The sequence below is a fragment of the Emydura macquarii genome, unplaced genomic scaffold (assembly GCF_026122565.2).
Source record: "Emydura macquarii macquarii isolate MOO-44397 ecotype Brisbane River unplaced genomic scaffold, CSIRO-AGI_Emac_v2 contig_2676, whole genome shotgun sequence".
Lineage (NCBI taxonomy): Eukaryota > Metazoa > Chordata > Testudines > Chelidae > Emydura > Emydura macquarii.
This window is the reverse complement of record NW_027132813.1, coordinates 15,618,561-15,642,627: the sequence shown is the minus strand read 5'-3', so window position 1 is coordinate 15,642,627 and position 24,067 is coordinate 15,618,561.

Genomic DNA, 24,067 nt, shown 5'->3' with positions numbered 1-24,067 from the left:
TTAATGTGTGAATTTGCTGCAAGGACTGCTATATGATGCATGATATACATCACCATTTCCATTTTGGTAAAATGTTGTTCATAAAAAGCTATCACAGGAAAGTTGTGTGTTGCAGCCTATGTTGTACAAAGTAAAACACATAGGCTGGAATTTTCAAAGCAGTCAAGTGGATTAAAATGAATGGAATGTATCTACATCCCATAGACTGCTTTAAAAATCTCATTCATATGTACGAGCTACCTGTGTCAACCTGTACACATATAATAAGGTATGGTTAAGAAGAGTACGGCTTGAGGGAGAGCATGGGAAGTTAGAAAGATCTAAGGGCATGAGTTTGATTTTTTTATTAAAGAGGGATAGTTAGGAATTGTAAAACCAATCTATACTGTGTGATCTGAGATAGGGCCTGGAATTCAGTCAGGCTCAGAGAAGCAAGAAGCTTCTTCCCTGAGGGTGGCAGAAGAAATACTGTGGAGAAACAGGAATAAAGATAAGTCACATTTGAATAACGGAAAGAATTAAATCATTGGTAGAGACAGGGTTGGAGTAAAAGTGTGTACGTGGGTGGGGCGGGTGGGAAATTCTATAATGCACTAGGAAATTGTGCAATGGTGCACAGGGAGAAAATTATGTCTTGATATTAATAAATGCAGTACTGAGAGAATGGACCAGAGTTACTTGAGAAGGAGATAACTGATCATATGTAGAAATAATTTCTGTGAAACAGAAAGAAAACAGACCAGAAACAATCAAGACAATTCATTTTGGGAGAGGAGGTTAAATATGCTAAACAAAACCAGATTTCTTAAAAAAAATTTCCTAATGAAGGGGAACTGAAGATGATATGTTAGCTGGCAGGGGAGAGAAAAGTTAAGATTTGTTTTGAAAAGGAGATTTAGGAAATTGTTTATTAAAAGGCAGAGAATAAGAGGCCTGTTGCTAAAGGCTCCCTTCTCGTGGCCACCTTCATTCCCTGCATTTTAATAAAGTATCTATGTTATACAATTTTCTCTTTTCCTCAAAATATTCACTCAAACATCTCCCCTCCAGGAGACGAAAACTCAAGCTGTTAATTAAAATAAATAAACAAACAGATTCTAATGCTTTCCATTAACAATTATTAATAAAAAAGTTAAGAACAGAAACTATTAGACTCCACCAGTTATTAAAAACATTATAATCTGTCAATTGTAGCAAAACAATTGTAGCAAAACCCAGGTGTTCCACATCATCATCATTTGTCACACATATGGATGGTTTATGTCACACAATGGTATGTTTGAAGATTGGGAGGTATGGGACAAAACATGATATATTTTACATACCTAGATTATTACTGAACTTTTCCCCCCGATGAATCCAAAAAGCACCAGGAACTAGTAACAATGGAGGGGGGAAATCTGTCCTTAAGCAGCAATAATTGGATTTGGGGCTCTCTCAAGTACAAATTAGCATCCATGGCAGCTGGCCCATGGACCAGATGCTCTAGGACTTTCTGGGATTTTGAAAGCAGCCAAACAATGGCAACACATGAATGCTAAGGCCAGAAATTGAGAGAGGGACCGTGAGAAAGCCCTCCACTTTCACTTCCACATAACATAAGAATGCAAAGTTTCAAAAACAATGTGAAAACTGCACCAGTTGCATTCTTCCTGGCGACTCTAACAAGTTCAATGTAACGTTTTTAGAACTTGGATTCTAGTGCTTCTAATAAATCAGTAAAGAGATCTAATGCTGCAAACAAAGCTGAATGAGACAGAACAAAGTTCTTAATTCTATTATTATTTGTATTGTAGCATCTGGGTGCCATGGTCGTGGACCAGGACCCTACTGTGCTAGGTAGCACTGCCAACTTTCTGATTTCTGAAAACTGGACACTACAGAAGGAGTTCTGGAACTTCCCCCTGTCCCCTGCTCCCCCCCAAAGCCCCGCCCCCCTACTCCGCCTCTTCCTCCAAGGCCCCATCCCCTGCTAACTGCTCTCTCCCCTCCCCCTCCCTCATCTTTTGATCCTCTCTACCTATCTCCTTTTCTCAGCTGGGCTCCCTCTGCTGCAGGACTGGGACTGGGACAGGAGCTGCAGTCCTTGACACGAAGCCCCCCTGCCCATGAGATGTAGGTAGAAGGCAGTCCCAGATGAGCTGGGGATGGCACAGGTTAATGACCTGGCATCTCTTCCCCACCCCTGACCCGTGGCGACTGAACACTGTACAGGCCCCCTTTCAACTGGACTTTCTGGTTGAAAACTGGACACCTGGAAATCCCAGTGCCAGGTGCTGTACAAACACAGAACAAAAAGTCAATCTCTGCCCCAAAGAGCTTACAATCTAATACAAGTGATATCAGATGATACAGACAGACCACGAGGGGAATACAAGGAAACAATGAGACAATATGATCAGCATGGTGGGCTGTGGTCTCTGCACACTAATAGCTTAGCTGCTGTCAATATTTAAGTAGGCTTCAAGACAAAGGAGTTTTAAGGAGGGTTTTGAAGGAGGATAATGAGTTAGTTTTGCAGATGCTTACAAGGAGCTTGTCCCAGGTGTCAGAAAGCATGCAGGTGGTGTGAGCCAGATCCGTAGTTGGTATAAATCCACATAACACCACTGATTTCACTGGAGCCACAAGAATTTACACTAGCTGAAGTTTTGGTGCAAGATATCCTAACAATCAACAGATCCTCAATACCATTCATGATTCCGTCTGCTAAAGAAAGTAGCAATCTCTCTCTTTTTTGGAGCTGCTCTACCATTATTACTCCTCTTCACTTTTTGTTTTGCCCATTTGCCTGATCAGTCTCCAATGTGCCCCCACCCTCTAAAAACATGCGGAGTATTATTCAGTATGAGTTGGTGTGTTACAAACAAGCTCCTTCACAAGCTACCTCTCCGGTCCATACTCTACGTTGTCATTTATACTGAACCACCTCAGTGTGCTTTGCTACATCCTCGCCTCCCATTGGAAAGAAAGAATACGGTATATATGTAATGGTATGTAAATTTGGTTAGACCACACAATATATGGTGTTCTGTTTTTAAAATTTATGAGGTACAATGATATGTGAAATAATGTTGGGGAACACTTTTGCGAGTTATTTTCTATTAAACCATTTATATTTTTGACAAGAACTAATGAAAAATCAAATCGAAGCCCTGCCCCGATCCTGCAACTGTCCACAAGGCGGGTGATCTTTCTGCATGTAAGAACTTCATTCACTCCAGTAGGTCCTCACATATGCGCCGGGTCCATCCATGTGGATCCAATGGCAGGTTCCGGGCCTAAGCTGATAAATTTCAAATTAAAATGTGACAAACATTTAAATCAAAGGAATGTGCATATATGGCAGTCTGTTTTAACAAATACAGCAGGCACATGATATGGGACTGAGCCTGCAAACACACTTATGAATTAAGTTACTAAGTCATGTTAAACATTTGCAGAATCAGATCTGACTGCAGTTGGTTCTTTCCAGTAGCACAAAAATAACAATGTGCCTAATACATTAAAAGAGAGGGTTTTAAGATGCTTAAAGGAGTCAGGAGCACAAATTTCACTGAATTCAGTCATAACTATCGATAGTCAGTGGGGCTTGTGCTCCTAAATCCCTTTAACTTGTTCAAAGACAGTGTTTGGGGTTTGTTAAACAACATGCAGAGAAAATTTTTAAAATCCTACTTTATTTTTCTTTCGTAAATCTATTATGAAGTAGTGCTTTCAGAAAGAGCCGACTTGTAATCATAATAGTTATGGACATCTGTATAAATAGGCATTTCAAATGTCTGCACACAATCTGAATGCCTCACTCAGAAGAAAAAAGCATGGAATAACTATATGTATCACTGATAAAAATCAGAGCATACATGCCATACTTTCAAACCTATTATCATATTTGCTGTCTGTGTGTTGCTTTTTGTATCACTACAACCAACCAAGATTCTCAAAAATTTCATAAATGGGTCCTAGAGAAAATTGATACTGGAGGGTGGGGGAAGATGTTTAACATCAAGCATTTCAGCTCCAATTGAAGCTTTCAGAGCTCAAAGGTAGAAAACTCGCAAACATATAAAACAAGTGGAGGAAAAATCAGATGAAAGGAAACCAGAAAACAGATAGCTGCAGGAATAGTTAAATGCATTCTGTTCAGTGAGCATTGAAACATATATAGAAAGAGACATCAGTGAGACCCATTGCACAGATGAACAAAGATAGCAATATACTGTAGCCAGTGGAATCACATGAAAAATATTTTTGTTTAAAAAGATAAACTTAATCTGAATACTTTTTAGAACAGAGGTTATTTTTCTTCTTTTACTATTTCTCCCCTTTCCTTCATGGAGAAGTTTTTGATTAACTAACTGCCTTTAGGATTGATACCCACTAAAACCCATTCACCTTAGTAAACAGAGCCCCCAGGTCATTCCTAATTCACTCTTGTTGCTCATGTAACTACCTGCAGCTAGTTGAAATTGCAATGCATTTGCAAGCAATTTGATACATCAAAGCAGATGCACAAATTATGCTGGTCTTTTTTCTATAAGCACATCTCAGGGTTAATGAATTTAAAAACATATATATTCATTTCTCAGACGTATTTTATACATTTGTGTTCCTTTTTTTGCCCTATAAATGTTTAAATAAAGCCTGTGTGTACCTTAATTCATTTGATTCCTTCTTTGTTCAGTTTAAAACACTATTTGCTATCTTATCTGTCTAAGAAGAAGCTGGAATTATCTTTCATTCCTGACACAAACAGTTTCTGGCCACGGACAAGACTAGAACATACGAGGTTTATTTTTTTAAAGAGTTCTTTCAATTTCTATTCCTGCCTAGCTATGTGCTTAATAAATTAAGGTTCATATAATTAGACTTCTAAATAGAAATTAACCTTGAGAAACAGAAGACTAATACCTCAGCACACTTTTTAATAAGGAGAATAATACTTAAATTGCTAATAAAAGACACTGAAAGGTAAGTTAAGCTTCAATTCTCTTTCAAGGCTGACTTTAGGTTTCACTTTAAGGCACAGAAATTGTTTATTTTCATAAGCTTATGACGGTTTGTTGCCACACGTTCTTAAAAAGAAACTGAGTAGAAAGATGTCACTGTTAGCAGCCCCCTCTGTGTGTATTTTTTCCCTGTTGACAAACTTATACAATAAGATAAGAGCCCCAAAGCATCAGATCATTTTTATGACAATACAAAATTTAAGAAAAGTGTGCCAGTTTTCCCCCAAGATCATTCCACTAATTGCCCTTTCCACTCACCTGATTCAGTTTTAGGCTTTTCATGAATATTGTCATTTATAGAGTGCAATTCAAGATTTGTTATTCCCCTTGCAAAAGAATCAATTTTACTGAACTGGAACTCTCACCTTCTAACTATTTATTAATATAGTTTTAAAGGAATTCTCAGATTTTTGTTGGTGTCTGCTCACTTGGGTTGAAATGTGATGCACTTGTTGGTGGTGCTGCCCCAGAGGGACTGCAGTGAGACAGACTTACTCAAGCTTCACTTGAACACAGAAATGAAAATCAATAAACAATTTGAACTTCTCAGAAGAGAATTTTTCTCCTCTAATGAATATACAAGCTTGGTTACAGCTTAATTTAAAGACTGAATTTAGTGTGTGTGTTTTCTCTGCACTATAAGCATGACAAACACAAGCTTCAAGTGACATGTCCCAAAAGGAGACTACTTTTTTTTTTAAAAGCTAACAAAAAAAGCAACAACTCCACAATAGTGACCTAACCTAAAAATAAGAGAGCTTAGCTGTAGTAGCAAAACAGGCCTCCTTGATGTGTGACTCTGCACAGAACCAAAACATTTAAATTCCAGAGAGCCAAGGTCCTTATTTTATTATAGATGAGCAACAGGTCCAAGCCGCAAAATGTGAATCTGAATGCATTCTCCCAAAAGTTGGAGGATATTTGGATCTAGGGTCTGGGGGCTTGTTTTTGTGCACCCATCTCTGTGATACTCATCTGTATCATTTACTTTCAATGATGGAACAATTTTAATAATATAACTTCAGGAGGTCTATTCATGTACATCAAGTTAAGGATGTGTAGTAAGTTTTGCAGTATTGGTGACTTAAAAAAAAATCTAGGCTTTTTGCCTAGATCATAAAAATGACAATGAACATTACATGGAACCCATCATCAGAATGAGCTATGGTATCTATTTTCAACTTTTCAGGAATTATTAGAATTAAATAACCAGTCTGTGTCACTGGAAAGCTCTTCCTACCAAAGCAAATATTTGAAAATTGCAAACAAAATTATGCAAAATTCTTTACCTCTTCAAGAAATAGCTTCGGCCCCAATTCAGCAAAGTACTTAAGCACATGCTTAATTTAAGATCATGCTTAAGTCGCACTGAAATCAACTGGACTTAAGCACAAAGTTAAGAGCTTCGCTGAATTGGGCATTTAGAGCTTGTCTACACATGAACTGGTTTTGAGATAACTAAATCAATTGTAATACATACCTTTAGTTATTGTAGTACAACTCTGTGTGTTGACACCCTGATTTCAGATTAAGAGTGCCCTTTTTCAACATAAATTTATTTAAGTTTAATTGTATTAAAATATGAAACTCAGTCTGAAATGAGAATGGACACATACTTGTGCTGAAACACCCGTAGGTGTGAATTACAACCAATTTAGCTGTTTTGGTTCCAGACACCATGTATACAATCCCCTAGAGAGCAATTGGAAGACACATCCACAAGAATAATAAACATTTGGGATACAAAGTGGGATGATGTTCCAAATCACCCCAAACCATTTAAGGAGCACATTTTATTGTGAAAAAACCTCCTAAAATTCTGTAGGCTGTGCATACTTTTTCATAGCTGTAATCTTACCACCCCACTCAAAGGCTTTTCATTGAAACTACAATTATTCTTTTGTCTATTGGGAACCCAGTGCAAAGATGATGTCCTGTGTGCAAGAGGCAAGCAAGCTGAATATTAATTAATGAACACTACTTAATATGCAGAAGAAGAGGAGCAACAATCAGTCGTGAGCCCTTACATATTAACTGGCAGATCATTGTTATTCCAGGAGGTATCATAAGGGCAAATGCAGGTTACAACTAGTTTAGAAAATCTCTTTAATTAAGAAACATGAAAGTTTAAGTCTCTCATTATAAATATCTTATTGTGAATATAAAAGACACCATTAAATGGTGTGATGGTATAGCACTTTAATTCACTCAGAGGTGATGAATTGGATTTAGAGCTATTAATCTCTTCAGAGGGGGAAAGCAACAAACAACGGAAAAACCAAGTTTTGAACATTTACTTTACTAAAAAAATAAGTGTAACCGTTCATTAAGGGGGGGAAGGGGGTAACAAGCAGAACAAAAACAAAAACAAAAACCAAATAAAAAGGGATGGTGGATTGTACATAGTAGTCATGGAATGACTCCAACTTCTTTGTAATCCCTGGTAGAGCTTTTACTTTGGTCATCAATGTAATCTAATTATGTACCTATTTCTCCAATGTGCTGGTATTTTGCCTTGCTAACTTAGCAGAGCCACCTCTGCTATGGAGCCACTCCATGTGCATAGAGCACCAAGCAGGCCTTATACAAACACATATAAAGATAAGGGGCCAGATTTTCAAAAGTAGCCTATCTGCATTTAAATATGCAGATAGGCACCTAATAGGATTTTCAAAACAGATTAAACGCCTAACTCCTATTGATTTTGATGGAGTTAGTTGCTCAAACTGCTTAGGCATTTTTGAAAATCCCCCTAGGTACCTATCTATGATGTTAGGTGCCTAAATACCTTTCAAAATCTGGTCCCAGGAGTTTTAAGTCTCATGACACTCATGATACTTAAGAATGGAACTTTCTCTCTCTCTCTGTATGAAAGTGACATTTCATATATAGTACATCTAGCTCTTAGTCTCTTTGGTGATGTTAAGAGGCACATAACATGGTCTGATTTTACTTTATATCTAACACACTACCAGGAACTTTATCCAATTTCATATCTACTTCTGTCTGGTGTGGTTGATTCGGAGTGGGAGAGGGGCCAAGGACAAGAACATCCTTTCAGTTGTCAAAATGTATATAAGATTAATGATTGAAGACACCAGTTTTGTTAGTGATATACCTGGCAATGTACATTACTTGATTTGGTATTTCATCCCACACCCTGTTTCAGGAAAGCACATAAAAACAGAGAACAGTTTTAGTTACCCTGCTGCTATTTACATACAAAATATTGCATTAGAGATATTTACATGTAGACATTTCTCAGCTTTGCTTGCATGAGAAATCGGGTAAAAACATCTCAACCATATTTCCAGTTCCCATCTGAAATATTATTTAAATGACTTATACAGGTACAATTTGGACAAGGAGATAATATTTTGCTGCATTTTACAGGGATATAGTACTGATGTGCTCCTTACTTCTCTTTAAACTAGTGCATAAAATCATGTGCACATATTTTATATATGACAAACCCCCTCTTATTTTGTAGAGCTATAGACAGGTCCTGATATTTGGGTTAAGGAATCTGAAATCTGAGTTTTGGAAACCCAGGAATCCTAACAAAAAAATTCAGAGTCCTCACCCCACTTCTCAGCACTTAACAGAGTGATGAACTCAGGTCTCATGTTTCAGGGTATACACTACAGGTATGCCCCTGTAGCGTAGACATTGCTACAGGAACAGAAGGGGCTTTTCCATCACTGTAGTAAATCCACCCCTCAAGAGGTGGGAGGTAGGTTGATGAAAGAATTCTCTCATCAACCTAGCAGCGTCTACACTGGGACTTAGGTCGGCTTATGTATGTTTCTCTGTGAATTTTTCACACCTCTGAGCAATGTAGCTAAGTTGACCTAAATTTTAGGTGTAGAACAGCCTAAGCCTTCATTACTTTTATATAACTCTCTTTCCCTGGCCCAATGATAATTCATTGGCATCATGAATGACTATGAATTGCCACTGTTAATGACAATGGATAGTCGTTGGGCAGGGGTAAGAGTGAGAATGACTATACAGCCTGGAAGTTAGGGCACTCACATAGGTTCTGGGAGACTCACACTCAAATCCCTGCTCTATTGACTAGTTAATTATCCATAAAAAGTGGAATTGTTTCAAAAGGAAAGATTGAGAAAGTCCCAAACTAGAATATCCTTGGGATGTGCAAGACCTGGGTTCAATTCCTGCCTCTGCCGAATATGAGACAGGATTTGAATTTGGGTGGCTCCCATTTCAAGATTGTACCCTAATCCCTGGGCTAAAATTTAGAAGGGTTGCAGCACTTCCTCTTCCTCCTTTTCCCCTTTCTCCCTCCCCTACCTGCATTTTGTGACTTCTTTGCTTGCTTTTGTCAAAATGCCTGAAAGTATAAATGAAATTTTTCAGGTCAAAGTGAAACATTTCAATATTACTAAAACATTTAGATTTTTTTTTGTTCATGTGAAATTATTTGATGAACTTAACACAAATTCAGGAATAGTTTTGTTCAACCTGAACTGTATTTATTAGTGAATAAATTGTTAGTCTGTAAAATTTCACCCAGCTCTAGTATTGAATACATCTAGGTTACGTGTGCTAAATAGTTGCAATATTGGGCACTAATTCCGACAAAGTACAGGAAGTGGATACAATAGACAAAGAAAAGGAAAGAAATGGTTGAGTGTGCATGCACGTGTGTGCGCGCACACGCACACGCATACGCGCACACACGCGCACACACACACACATTTTCAAAACTGCTCAGCATTGGCCTAACTCTGGCTTCCACTGAAATCAACTCTCATTGACTTCAGTGGGTGCAAAGTTAAGCCAACAAAGGAGCACTTTTTAAATTGTTACCCAATGGTAGGAGTCACCAGATGGCGCCATCATACGTAATCTTACAAGTTCTTTTTCTTAGCATGCCAATAAAATGCAGTCTTTGAAAAATTCTTATTTGTTTTTTGAGGCAGGATCTGGGGGGAAGCTGTTGCAAACAAAAGAGTTTAGTTTGCTCTGTCTTATGCTTTCTAGAGTCAATTCTTGAGGCAGAGCTACTCCCTGGGAACAGGGAAATGGTGTTTTGGCTGAGATTCCTGAAAGAGGGGATTGCCTGAATGTTGTTTGTGACGACTTTTGCTCCAGGACAAGTTATGCAAAGAAAACACCTGACTCTATGTCACTGACAAGAGAAGAAGAAAGATAAAAAAGGACAAAGAAGGACCATAGAGGTGAGGAGAATGGGTTGAGCACAGTATTATCTTGATTTATTAAATGCACACTTGTGTTTTTTGGTTACTTACTAATTGGGGAAATTCACTAAATTCTCAATGGATCTCCCAATTATATGTGCCACCTAGCAAGTTCTACTGAACTTATTGTTTACTCATAAAAAAACCTGAGATGCAAAGAAAAACCTTTGTAATGTGGTAGATTATAGTTGTGATGACTGTGTGTGTCCTTATTGCATTCCTCTCAAGGTGCGCTGGTGTCACATAGGTAGATAAAGGTAGCTTTAGAATTATTTAAGCATTCCACTACCTTAACCTCAAGTAATCCATGAAAAAGGAAAAGTCAAGGAGATAAAGTTATGGATAGTTGATGTGAGGATTCATGGAACTTGGGTCTGGGTTTGTGGGGCCCCAGCAGTCAGCACTTCCATTTCACCACCAGGCAGCCTTGGCAGAGTCAGGATCAACACACCACACACCCTGGGAGTCCAGTCACTGCAGGAAGTGCCGCTGTGGTACAGATGACTGGCAGCTCCTCCCAGGACCTCTGATTGGCCCAGACTTACTATTTAAGCTTGAAGGGAATACCAGAAAGTTGACTCTAGCTTGACACTTGGTTATGGTTCCTGGCTAATGGGTCCGATTTGACCCTGGGCTCCAGATCCTGGCTACTGACTCTGGCTCAACTCCCTCAGGCCCAACTGCCAATGGCTCTGACAACTCGGACCTGATCACCCATTGCCCTTATTTGTCCTTGACATGTAAGGGCAATGAGCTGTATGTTTACCATAAGTATTAGGGTTGATACTTTGATCAGAGACAGTATGTAAGTAATAGGTAATGCATTTTATAGTCCTCCACGCTCTCAAAGTGAATTTCATATGAATTATGTCTGAATAGTCCCTTATCATAACTATATTATTTATTGTAGACACACATTACATATAGCTGTTTTTGCTATATTTAAAAACATCACAAATTATAGTTAATATATTGGGCTACTCCAGGGCTAGTATCAATTCCACAGTCCCATTGGAGATTTCCCATTTCTCATGGTATAACACTTCCTTTTCTAGTGCTGCAGGGTGCTGGGTATTGGATCTTAAACCTATTACTAATCCGTGAGCAATTAGTAATTTATGAGCTCTATGGCACCAAATCAAATCCAACTTGAAGCTGTTATCTGATGGCTGTTCAATTATGTGAATTTGGTTGCCTCATTTCAGTCCTTAGTGGACAATCCACATCACAAAGGGTATCACCTCATGGCCAGCCTCAGCAGAGAGCTCAATGGGCATGCTGATTAACTATCTTCTTATTCCTAGAAGTACAGCCTCCAAGTCAGAGAGGAGGCACATTGATTAATCAACTTAGGGAAGCTTGCATCGCCACCAACCATACTGTAACTGCTCTTTGAACGAAATATTAATATGCATTGCTTTACACATACAGATTGCCTAAAAAATAACTATGATACGTAGAAGTAGAGAACTTTAGTCTCCAGGGCTCTCAAATACACCTTTCACAAACACTACATTCATACATTTTCAAGTTATTTTAAAAAGCAAGAAATCTTACTCTATATCTTTGAACACAACATTTTTAGCAATAGGCAAGCATTGCCTACTTTTTCTAGGGCTTATCTTTTCCCTTTATGGCCCTTATGCTGAATGGTGTACATCTCTAGGTTTGTGGTGGGTACCAGCACTTGATTAAAAGGACATCACTATGGTTCACAACATAGTCACCTACTAAAGAATCCTAGCATAACCAGTAATAAAAGTATTAATGGCAGTATAGTAGCCTCAGGTTCAGTCTTTTAATAGAAAGAACTATATTCTATTTACTAGACAACCTTAATTTGCTGTCCGAATTGAATTAATTCGCTAGTTAATTCAATGCTTAGCACCATTTGTTACCTTGGAATAACATCAGTGCAATTTAAATGAGAGAAATTTGTAAACAGTCAGTAAAAGAGGAGAAAATAGAGTCCTGTGAAAGTAAGGCCATATGCATTATTATCTACCATAGGAAAAAAAACTTTACTAAGGCAGCCAGGAAGATTCAGATTGGAAGAAAGCATCTCCCGCTATATTAATTTTTCAGTTCTACGTGTAAATTCTCTTTCTTTATCTTATTCTTTGATATCCCAGGTCCTAACCTTTTAGAAAAAACTCTTCAGGATCAGAATCTCAGCCGTTCTTAGAAAAGGAAAGAAGCTATCAGAGCAGTACATACAGAAAGGGAGCAGAAGGGAGAATTCTTTTTTTAAAAAAGAGTAAGAGGATTAAATAATAAACCAACAAGCCAAATCACTCTACTAACATCCATGGGGAATACTGTATTTTTTTACTACTACTTTCCAGATTAATTTTAAGCAAAATGTCTTATGTGCACAAACACAATATATATGCCTCAAATAATCACAAGAATCACTATTTATTCACATTATGTGTCCTGAAATTAGACATAATGCCTGAAAAAAATTTCAAGATACATTTAGGGTTTCCTTTTTTTCAAAAAAATACACCACAAAGGGAATGAAGAAAATCTTTACCCAAATTAATGGTGAATTATTTTGTCATGAGAATAGGAGTTTATATTCATTTAAATGAAAGCACATAAATTGTTCTTGACAGGAAAAACAAAGCTAGCCTAAGGCAGTATTTTCATTATAGGAAAAAGCACATGTCCATGAATATCTAGTATAATATTAACAAAAACTGTTCAATTAGCTATGCATGTGCCATTGTTATGAATATTTATTTGCATCGCAGCTAAGTAACACTGATACCTTTTATTCAGATGGGTTAGAGACTCAAAATGAAGTGAACATTATCCCGCTGTGCAGTAGAGAGCTCTCAGTCAGAAAACAGGCACAATACTGCCTGATGTTTTGATCTCAAACTTCTTCAAAGGACTGGTCAGTCCTTGTGCTTCTTAAGAGATCCCCCTTCACTGCGACTTATTTTAATATTTTTCCTATTGAAAGCTACTTGAGCAAGGTAAAATATATTTTATGTATATTTGGTATCCCATTTTAGGGTAGTTCTGATCCAATTTAGAGTAGTAACTGATCCAATTTCTTCTAGAAATAAAAGAAGTTATGCATAAAGAAAGGGTAATATTGCAACTTCTTTCCATGAATATTTGGGTTTTTTTAATTCTCTTCAGCTATATTGACATCCCTTTTGTGTTTGTTTTCCATAAATATTCTAGCAAACGAATTTACTGGCAGGAAAGTTGAAAAAATAATGAATTTTAAGTGAATTGTATAGATTATTCAAGGATAATTAACTTTGAATTAGTAGTCAAGTGTTTATCTAATAAACCTGTTTCTAAATTATGTTCATCCAGTCAGGGAAAAGAAAACTATCATGTGACCTATATGTCCAGTCAAAACAACTGGAATTTTGATTATTAATATTTGCAATGAATTGCTTAAGAAAGAACCACAGACTATGTCCTAGTCATGAAAAGACTTGTGCATGCACTTAACTATATTCAACTATATTCATGAGAGTAGTCCCATGATGGTTAAGCGTACGTGTAAGTCTTTGCAGGATCAAGGCCAAGAATCATTTGCAGAACTCACTCTGCGAATAATTTCAAACCGTGAACAAATGTTAGAATATTTCAGTCTGCTTTTAGACAATTCAAGAACAGAAAAAGGCAAAATTAACTGAATGAAGTACTTGTTATGAATCATTCATCAGCTACGTTTATGAGTTGCTAGGGGAAGAAAAATAAGGTTTTTAACAAAGTGTGTCAGAACTGATTATACATATATTTTAAAATTATTATTATTATAATTCTGCCCTCACTCATATCACTGTTAGGGTTTGATCCAAGGTCCATTGAAGTCAACAGGAATCTTTCCACTGACTTCAATGGGCTTTGGATCAGGCAACTGAATCAGGAGCAACTCAAGCAAAGTCATAAGAGCTACACTACCCCACATCTGGATGATTGAGATGAGAATCAGCCTTGTGCTACTTTTTTCTCTTTGCTTCAAGTACGAAAATCCCCATCAAATACATTTTAGAACTTGACTTTCTTATTCTTTGTTAGATTTAATAATACAGATGTAGAACATAACTAGTCTCAGCAGCAAGATCCAAAGGGATACATCTTTATACATCTATGTATATAGAGAGACAAATCAAGATTTCATTCAGCTTCAAATTTTATATTGAGAGATCAAGTCAAATTCAGAGGGGGCATAAATGGTGGGTTATGTTACACAGAAGTAAGCAGGCTTAGTTTGGCATGTAGGTGTAAAATACACATCAGAGGGGCACAAGGGAGGATTCTATCTAGAAAACCAAAACAGGAAGGTTAAAATAAAGGCCTCGGTCTCCCAGTGCTGTATGTAGGCAGGTTTCTGTACCCACACGGACCTCCATCGGCTTTCTAGTATGGTTCTGCAGCGATGCAGGGTTCAACTCTCCTGGATTTCATTGTGGGATCAGGGCCTAAAGCAGGAGGGACATATTTTGTCTATTGTCTCTAGGTATTTGTCCTTCCCTTGTAACTAGCGTGCTGTCCTGCTAGTATGCTGGTCTATTAGGCAGCAGGGAAGTGAGAAACAAAGGGGAAAATTGCAATGAGTTGTAAATTCAGCTTTTGCTTGTTTTTAAGTTACAAAGTCCAAGCAACTCAGATTAAAATCCCAACAAAGCCAAATTGTGGAGAACACAACCACCTTCAAACATCTGCTAATTGCTTCAGTTATTATAACTTGTGTTACTTGTATCTTCTAAACTGTTATCCATGTCTCTCTCTCAATGTGTCATACCAAATGGATAGCACTGCCAGTCATAAAAAACAGTGATAGGATTTGTAGTAAGTAGTACTTGTTATGTGCAAGTAGCAGGATAAGAAGAGGGACAGAGTGATTTTCCTGGTAATTTATTTTGATGAGGCACTCACAATTTATGAAACAAACAAAAGAAAACCAATACAAAAACTGATGGGATGCTATGAACATTAAAAGATAGATTTCTAGTCAGACTAGACTTTTCCCAGCCTAACACTGAATTGAATTTCAGCTGGAGATGCTGAATGGTAACTCAGTAACTTCACATACATTGCACCATATCATAAGACTTAGAGATAGGTTCAAGGAACCAAGTCTGGTTCAAGATTTGAACTTCGGGAAATTTCAAGGGAGTATGGATCTGAGGTTTTGATGCAGTAATGGCACAGAGATGGATGTTACAGCACTGTAATGAGGGCTGTAGTTATGAAAGCCCCAGGATAAACATTATTCTTCTCCTGAGTAGAGACTCTTTGCCTCAGTCAGTGTTTGTTAGCCAAGAGGCTGTATCGGCCAACTTGCCATTCGTGAGCTAAAACAGCCTATCAGAGGGTATTTGTTTATTGGGGGAAAGGTTTAAGACCTAATAAAAAAAGAGATGAGCTGGTAAAGCAGAGGTTGTCAAACTTTCTGCTGGCATGACCCCACTTTAATGAGGTCTTTCCTGCTGGGACCCCAGACAGCATGGAGAATGCCATTTTGAAGAGCAATATGTCATCGTCCACACACTATGACTTTGCATGCACCCTACGTGTGAGATCACAATACATGGAAGATGCCATTTTGCTCTACAAGATGGTGTCCTCCGAACAGTGTGACCTCATGCATTACACATTTGTGGCCATGCTTTTCAGGCAAAGTTATATTCTACGCACAGGAGGGATCGCCACGACCCCATCTGCTGAGAGTGTAACCCCAGCTGGGGTAGCGACCCACACTTTGGGAACCGCTGGTTAACCTAGGCCCTGTGCAATGAGGAGCTCAGAAAAGATCTGATGTCACTATCTTCTCTTGTCTTTGTGGCGTTCTAGTTTTTTGGTTTTGTTTTTACCTTAGATTATCAATAAACCCTGATATCTATTTTTTTTAATAAACAATGGGTGGAGAGATTATTAATTCCCATTTTGTCTGCAGCTCGCTACATGGATTCACTCACCAAGGGACAGCCACCTGAGAAATCCGAATCCAGATCCCCATATCTCCAAAATGGGGCTGACCTCCATTAAGAACAACACTGTTTCAAAATATCCAGAAGCTTTGCACTTATCAAATAATGCACAAAGGGCATAGAAAATGGGACAAACAGACACATTTACAGGATTCAGTGGCAAAGAAAGTTTCCATAATCCAAAACTCTGACAACTGAAACGCCAACCTTATTTTAATGTTTGCAGCCTACAGACTAAAAAAGCACCAGTGTGCGCTTTTTTTTTTTTTTTTTTTTGGTAAGGCTAAAAATGGGCTCTTTTTTGCCTCTCAATTTTAGCTTCTTAGAGGAACCGCATGAGTCAGCTTGGAAGTTATTCTTATTTCTCCTCAATACTGTTGCAAGACAACTACTCACTAGATGACACACAGCTTCAAAAGCAGCTTGTAAAATCCCAGAGCCTGGTGTGGGCACACAGTATAGCAGCACCCAGTTTCAAAGGCATCAACTACAGCCTGCTGGAAACACTGCATACAGTAATTCAGCATCTTCAAAGGCAGTGCTCAGCTCAGAGAAAATACTAATTCTAATCCTTTTAGTAGTCAGTAGGAGAAAAAATATTTGTATAAAGAAAGCAAATTCTGGGAAGAAAAATTAGAGTTGGTTATATTATATGTTAGACTGAAATATGGCACAACAGAAATTTAAATCTTGAAAACAGCAATCTGATTGGCTTTTTTTGTTTTGTTTTTTAAATTCTGCTTCCACATAGGGGACCTCTAATCTGATCACACCTGCATGGTAACTGTCAGCTTTTCTTGACCAGATGTATGCAGGTAGATATGGTAGCATAATGGTATCAAGCCAGGGTGTCAACTGCAGCAACTGTGGTCACTAAAATTCAGACTGAAGTACTAAGGCATCTTTCATTTTCATTAGATGAGGGAAAACATTTTCAAAGTGCCTAAGTGATTTAGGAACCTGGGTCCCATTTTCAAAATTGACTTAGGTAGGTAGGTGTCTAAAACTCATTGAAAAATCAGTAGGCTTTGGACTTGTAAATACCTACGCCACTTTTGAAAATAGGACATAGGAACCTAAATCATGTAGGCACTTTTGAAAAATTTAAATGCGCTCTGTTGCGTTTCTAGGTTCTTCCACCCCTCTTCAGAATTTAATATTAAAAATACCTGCAAGTGTGTTTAGTTACCGTTTAACATCATGTTGAGAGGCAAGGCTTTTTGATTGGATTCTGTTTCCCTAATAACCCAAACATTCAAATACTTTGAATAGTTGATGGGGGGGAGGGGAGGAGGGGAATTGTGATGGTAAAACCTCCAAGATTAAAAGCACATTTCAGCTGAGTCCATCTAAATCTACTTTAGCCTTTTTCTGAAATGCCTCAAGTCTGATCATTCCAATTTCAAAAACAAAAAGCTTCCCAATCTCTCAGCAGTACAGAAATTATGGAATATATTTACATGCTATTCAAATAAAGAGAATGGTAGCTTATAGAAATATATAACTCCCATCAATCCTGTACAACCCTCATCTCAGACTTAAACTGGAGGTAATCAGTTCCATGGTGCCATGAGTCCCACCTTATTTTTTTCAAAGGGAGATGAGAACAAACAAATGTTTGGACTACCACAATAGTATTAATAAACATGAGAATGCAACAGCTAGTGTTATTCTACAGAAATGAATGAATAAATAAATAGACTATAAGCACTTTATTCTTCTCACATAATTTCTTCTCAGTGACATTATTGAACAGGCTGTTGAAAACAAACATCGTTAAATGAGAAAAGAAGAGTAGGAGCCTGCCTAATTCCCCACTGCAACATTTTCCAATGACGAATGCTCCCTAAATGGATTTAGCTTTTTGAAAAGAAGTCAGAGAGAAATTTGATGTGGCCCCCTGACCTCTGGTAAGCACATGTATCTTCACCTGTCACATAACACACTGGCACTTGCTTACTTTTCAGCAAAGACTATTGATTTTGCTTATTGGCTGCAGGCTAGTCCATAAAGAACAAATTACAAAGTCAGAGGTCTACAGTTAGCAATTGCTTGCATGATAACAGGGAGCACAGCCCTATTCCCACAACACAGTATTAACATTCTCACAAATGTGGGCAAACCCTAGACATACACTTTTGAGGTAAAGTCCTCTGTATTTTCAAAGATATACAATAAATGAAGCATAAAGTGCATCTCATATTCTCACCAATGATCTAAAACTGCAAAGGTTGTCCCTTGTGCTTAATCTACCCCCATGGTTTAAACCAGTTGTTTAGAAAGAACAAAGTGATAGGAGATTAAGGGGACAGAGTCAGGTAGTTTACTCACACTCTGCTTTTTTTTTTCATTAAAGGTTTTTACAAAACCCAATGTTAGTAGAAATGATTTTACAATTAAAGTCAATATAAACAATTTTTAAAAATTTAAATATAGAAGAACTGTGCTAGTTCACGGGACTAGTTTAAGTTCATTTTATCATCCAAGTCCACAAAGGGACTAGTTTATTTTATCATCCAAGATGAAGCAAGTGCAAAAAAGAGAAACAAATGGTGAAAATTAGAAGAGGTTTATGGGCCATATTTTTAAAATCTAGCTTCATTTTTTGACATCTTCCGTGTGTGGGTATAAATAATTGCAAGACAGTTGATGTCAAGTAGATGTTTAGGAACGTCGTTGTCCAACTGAGATAATCTCTCACTGCCAAAATGGTGAGTACTAGAAAAGGGAGGCTGAGTGGGAATTGCAGTCAAATTCTGACTCGTAACATTCTCTCAGTTGTAATATTCTCTACATATAATTTTAACCTGAGAATGTCCCTTTAAAAACGGTACCCAGCAGCTTGAGCAGGTAAAAGTTAGTCTAAACATTTTCACTATTTCATGCCAGAATTAGAGCGAGGCATTTTCCATAAAACATGCAAAAATATTTTCTAAGGTAAAAAAATGTTGACTCAACAGGATCAGCATCTCATTCACCTCTCTAAAATAGCCAGCTACATGGGAAAAGTTTAAGGGTAGGGTTTACGAAAGCATTCAACTTCGGCGTATTGGATAGAGCACTGGACTGGGCCTCAGGAAAGCCGAGTGCTATTACTGGCTGTGCAACTGGCCTGCTGGATGACCTGGGACAAGTCATTTCACCTCTCTCTGCCTCAGTTTCCCATCTGCAAAACAGGGATAATGATACTGACCTCCTTTGTAAAAGCGAGTTCAGTGGAAGCAGAGTTGGGCCAACCCTAAGCACATTTGCAAATCCCATCCTCAGTGTCCACTCAGTGTATGTCTACACTGGACATTTTTACCTAGAGTTAACTGATTGCCAATTAACTCTAGGCAGTTAACACATTTGTAAAGGCTACTGTGAACAATCCCCAAATATTTTTTCAGGCTACAAATGTTTATGCTTTACCCTAGGGCTCAGCCCAGATAAAGAAGTCTAGCGTAGACAAATGCCTAAAAAGCCTGACTGAGCAAAAACGTCTTTTGGAATGATCTGTTGTTCAGACTGTGGCAAAGAATTCTGGGAAATGAGTTCCTAAGATGAGGATGCTTAAGTAAGAATCCTATGCCACTTTCCAGAGATAAATGAAATTCGGAAACTGACAGCAATAATGCCTCAGCTTTCCTCAACTGTCATGATGTAGCATAAAACTAGGGGTTGGTTCTCTAAATAACTTGGTCTCAGGCCAACAGCTTTAAAGATGATCACAATCATCTTAAATTACACCCAGTCTAATAGATAGCGAATGCAATATGTGGAACACAGGTGTTCAGTGTCCATGGTGACCTAACCTCTTCAGAAGATGAACAGACAAGTTCTGTATCAGCCACACTTCCAGATGCTCATCAATCACAGGGCCAATTAGAGTTAACTACATTAATCCTACCCAAAGATGTCAAAGTCTTGGATGACTAAGGCAAAGTCTACATTCAGAAGGAAAAGTCAATCTCCTGGTCAGCTATAAATGGGAAAAAAGAACTATGGCCCATAGCTGCTATCTGCATGTCCAGAAGTAAAGAAGATTCAATAGGACCTCAAGATTGGATATCACATTGGAAAGGGGCAGTAATATATCTGCAATAGAGAGTATGGGCAGAATCCCCCTACATTCTACTGTTAATCCCCTGGCCCATCAGCGTCATTTTGTCTGGTTCAGTTTTCAGGCAGGTTGCTCCAATCCAGGTCCATCTTCAGGCCGACACAGAGAAAACAAATTGTAACAGTGGATCTACATCGTCATCTCTAACTTATAGTCCATGACAATGGAAAATGGGGCAGGGGAAGTACTGAGGAAATGTCCAGCTACCTATTTGAAAGGACAATACAGAAACTGGCTGGCACAGTGACATGCATATGGATCTATGAAATATGGTTCTCTCAGACTGATCGCTAAAACTTTAATCATTATGAAGGGTTTTATATCCTCAGTGGAGAAAGGTGCTAGCCCAAAACCCTTTTGCAGCATTACCAACCCCACATATTAAAAAATCATAAGATTGGCTTAAAAAATCATGAGATTTTTAAAATAATACATTTTTGGTTCTTTTTGTTTGACTTCTGGTGCTGGAGCCTTTAGGGTTCAGGTCTTCGGGATGTTGTCCATAACTAAGAGGGCTAGAAACTTGTTTTTCTAAAGCAACAATGAGAAAGCTGAGATTCTTATGTCAACAAATAATCCAGGATCTGGGGCTTTAAGAAAAATACCACAGATCATGAGACTTGCAATAAAATTACAAGAGTTTGCAACGCTGCTGTTGTATATGTAGGTAACTGGAGAGAACTGGACAGGAGAATAGGGATGGCTGCCCTCCATCTGCACAAGCTGACCCAGCCAAGTGGTCTTGATAAAAGAGATCTATGAATGAAGCGAAGAGCTGCTATCAGTCAGCAAGCAATGGTTATAGTTTGACCAAAGGAGAAGAGAATTGCTTTCATGGAAAGTATATTAATCTACTTTTCTTTTTTTTCTGTAACTAAGCTGAGGATGCTTTATCTAGTTTAGTTCAGCTTATAAGTGCAAATCTAGAGATGTTAAGCAAATTTATATTCTTTTCTTTCTATTTTCTTCTCTGTGTTAATAAATCCTGGTTTTGGTTAATGTTACTGTTGTTTGGATATTTTTATGCAAATGTTCCTGAAGGAAAGAACCCCATAACTTATAAGGAGCAGTGCTGAAGAGTAAAGTGTGTCTGAAACCTGCACCTGCCTCTCAGTCTTGGTCAAGGGGCCGAGACAAAGATGTCCTATCCCAGTGAGTTGTGCTGCCATCAGACTGTAGTGGATGAATACACAGTGGATGAATACATAGTGTTCTTCCAGATGGGGCTCCCCCAAAGAAAGTGAAATGTCGGTTAGCTCCCGATCCTACATTGCATCCAGACAGATCACTGCAGATAATACCAGTTTTTTCCCACAAGTTAAACATTCTCCACAGTGGGGGAAAATGTTACTCTTGCAGAGCTGGGGAGTTTATGATTCATTAGTGCATCTGTAACTCTGAACAGTTTTGCTGGTATAAGGCCAAATCCTCAGGTCCTTTATTCAGTTTCTCTTCAGTCTTTACTTCAAGCAAACTCCACTGCCTTCACACTGAGTAAGGATCTGGCCTTTAGAGAGGGAAAGGACACCTGTTTGGCTCCAGCATGGCAACAGCCTAAGAGTGTTAATCTCTATGGACCAAGTCCTACTTAACTTCACCCATTCAACCATACGGGCCTCATTGGGATTGCACAGGTTATAAATCATACCCCTATGCCAGAGTTGATCAAATTCACAGTCTTCTAACAGTGTTCTAGCCTCCTCCTCTGCTGCTTCATGAGTTGCAGGTCACACATAAATTACGATTTACTCAATAAAATATTGAGAATTTTAAAATATTAAAACATTTTCAGTACTGTGCTGTAGAGTTCACATTCCAATTCCACATTAAATTCTGTAAACCAAAGTCGTGAAACTGATATTTGTGACAGAAAGACACGTGATACTTTTAAAAAGACATGTAATGAAACAAATAAATCATCCCCATAACATTTATAATTATTTAGTGTACAGATGTTAAAGTCATCATTCGTGCTCTGGAAAATCCTGCTCTTTAACTCCAGGACACTGTGTGCTTTTGATCATTCCCACCTTTTTTACAGTTTAATCAGGAAAACAAATATTTGAAAGCTACTTTTTAAAGGTATCATTATGCAAGGTCAGTTGCATGGAAAACAAATACAACAAAGAGTTAAATAATATGGTAGTCACAGTTAAGTCCTACACAATATCACTGTATGCAAAATTGTTTTGTTTCCATATATCTTCCAAAACATAAGTCATGTATGGATACTGTAAAAAACAAAACAATTGAGCTGACAAGTCTTACACTATTGCTCTGTAAGCAAGTTTAATTATTCCCTAAACACAGGCTTTTATGGGTATTACTGATTTACCATCAGTTTTACTGAACCTAACTTCTGTTTCAAGTAAAAGAAAAGCTTGCTAATTTATTTCAGAGAGTCTGAGTCAATGTTACTGTTTAGGATTCATCAAATGATACTTTAGAAAGACTGCTTAGATATGCAGACCACATATTTGAAACGGACTGTTTCTAAACTGGGTACATAAAGATCAGGAATACATGTAGTTGGTATAAAATGGAATGTATTTGACAAGTTCTCCTCAGAGTACAAGGTGTAAAACAGAGCTGTGTTGCAGGGATCTACTGTACCTCATCGAGCCTGCTAACAGTATTGCATGTCAGACAGGGAAAGTCTCAGGTATTGAAGCCAAGTTTTGCTCATTCCCATGATGTTAATCACTTCAGAACCACACAGCTCTGCAACACGTGGATTTTTTGTGGTGTCAAATGGATGGAACAAGTTTGTCATCATCCAGTGCTAGTAGCAGCCACGCGCAGAGACATTTTCAATATTCCACAATGATTACTGTTACTAATTCTGCTGTGAAATATGCAGAGCATCTGCACAGGGAATTCAAAAAAGTGTGGCCAAAATAGCACTCACTTTCTCTCCCCCCTTCTGGTATCCATATAAGACAGCACAGAGACAGATCATATGACCTAAGCCACTGCAAGTCCTCATCACTTTTCATGGGAGAACAGAAAAGTGCTGATCCTGAAGCATTTATGCTGATGAAACACAGATAATAATCTGCAGGTGTAACTTAAAAAAATATAGGATCTGAAGCATAAAAATAATGTAAATAGGGCTGAAATTTTACAGACAAAAGAAGAAAGATTAAGCACTTGGTACCATGCACGTAAAACACATATGTATTATGTAAATGTAAAACTGTGTCAAAATGGATACAAATATTTTGATGTCCAGAATGCATAAAATTGTTATTACAGCTAAATGTAGTATTAATACAAAAGCCACAGAAGACAGATTGAACAAACCATTTTTTCCCCTCTCTTGAGAAATTACCTGTGATAACTGACTGTAACTCTGCATGGCTCCACCTCTTGAGAAATATGACCATTCCTAAACCTTGCAAATAGGTAGCTCACTCCAGCCACTATTGTTATATACCTTTGGGTCTGAATCTCAGCTGGTGTAAATCAGTGAATGATTTACACCAGTGGAGGAGCTGGCCCTCTGTATCTGCCGGACACCTGCATTACACATTTATTTCTATGTTACAAGCAGAAGCAAACATCATAATGTTAATTGGGAAGTTCTATGTTGACTTACATGGTGCTTCTCTGAAAGCTCATGCGCTACATCCTTTCCCTACAAGCCACAGCCAGAAGAGAAATATGGGGGCACACGTGAACACTTTGCAGAATAGCTACAAGTCCTGTGGAGGTTGAACAGCAGGGAGGCAATCTAGTGTGCAGAGCCAGGGACAAGGTCAGTTT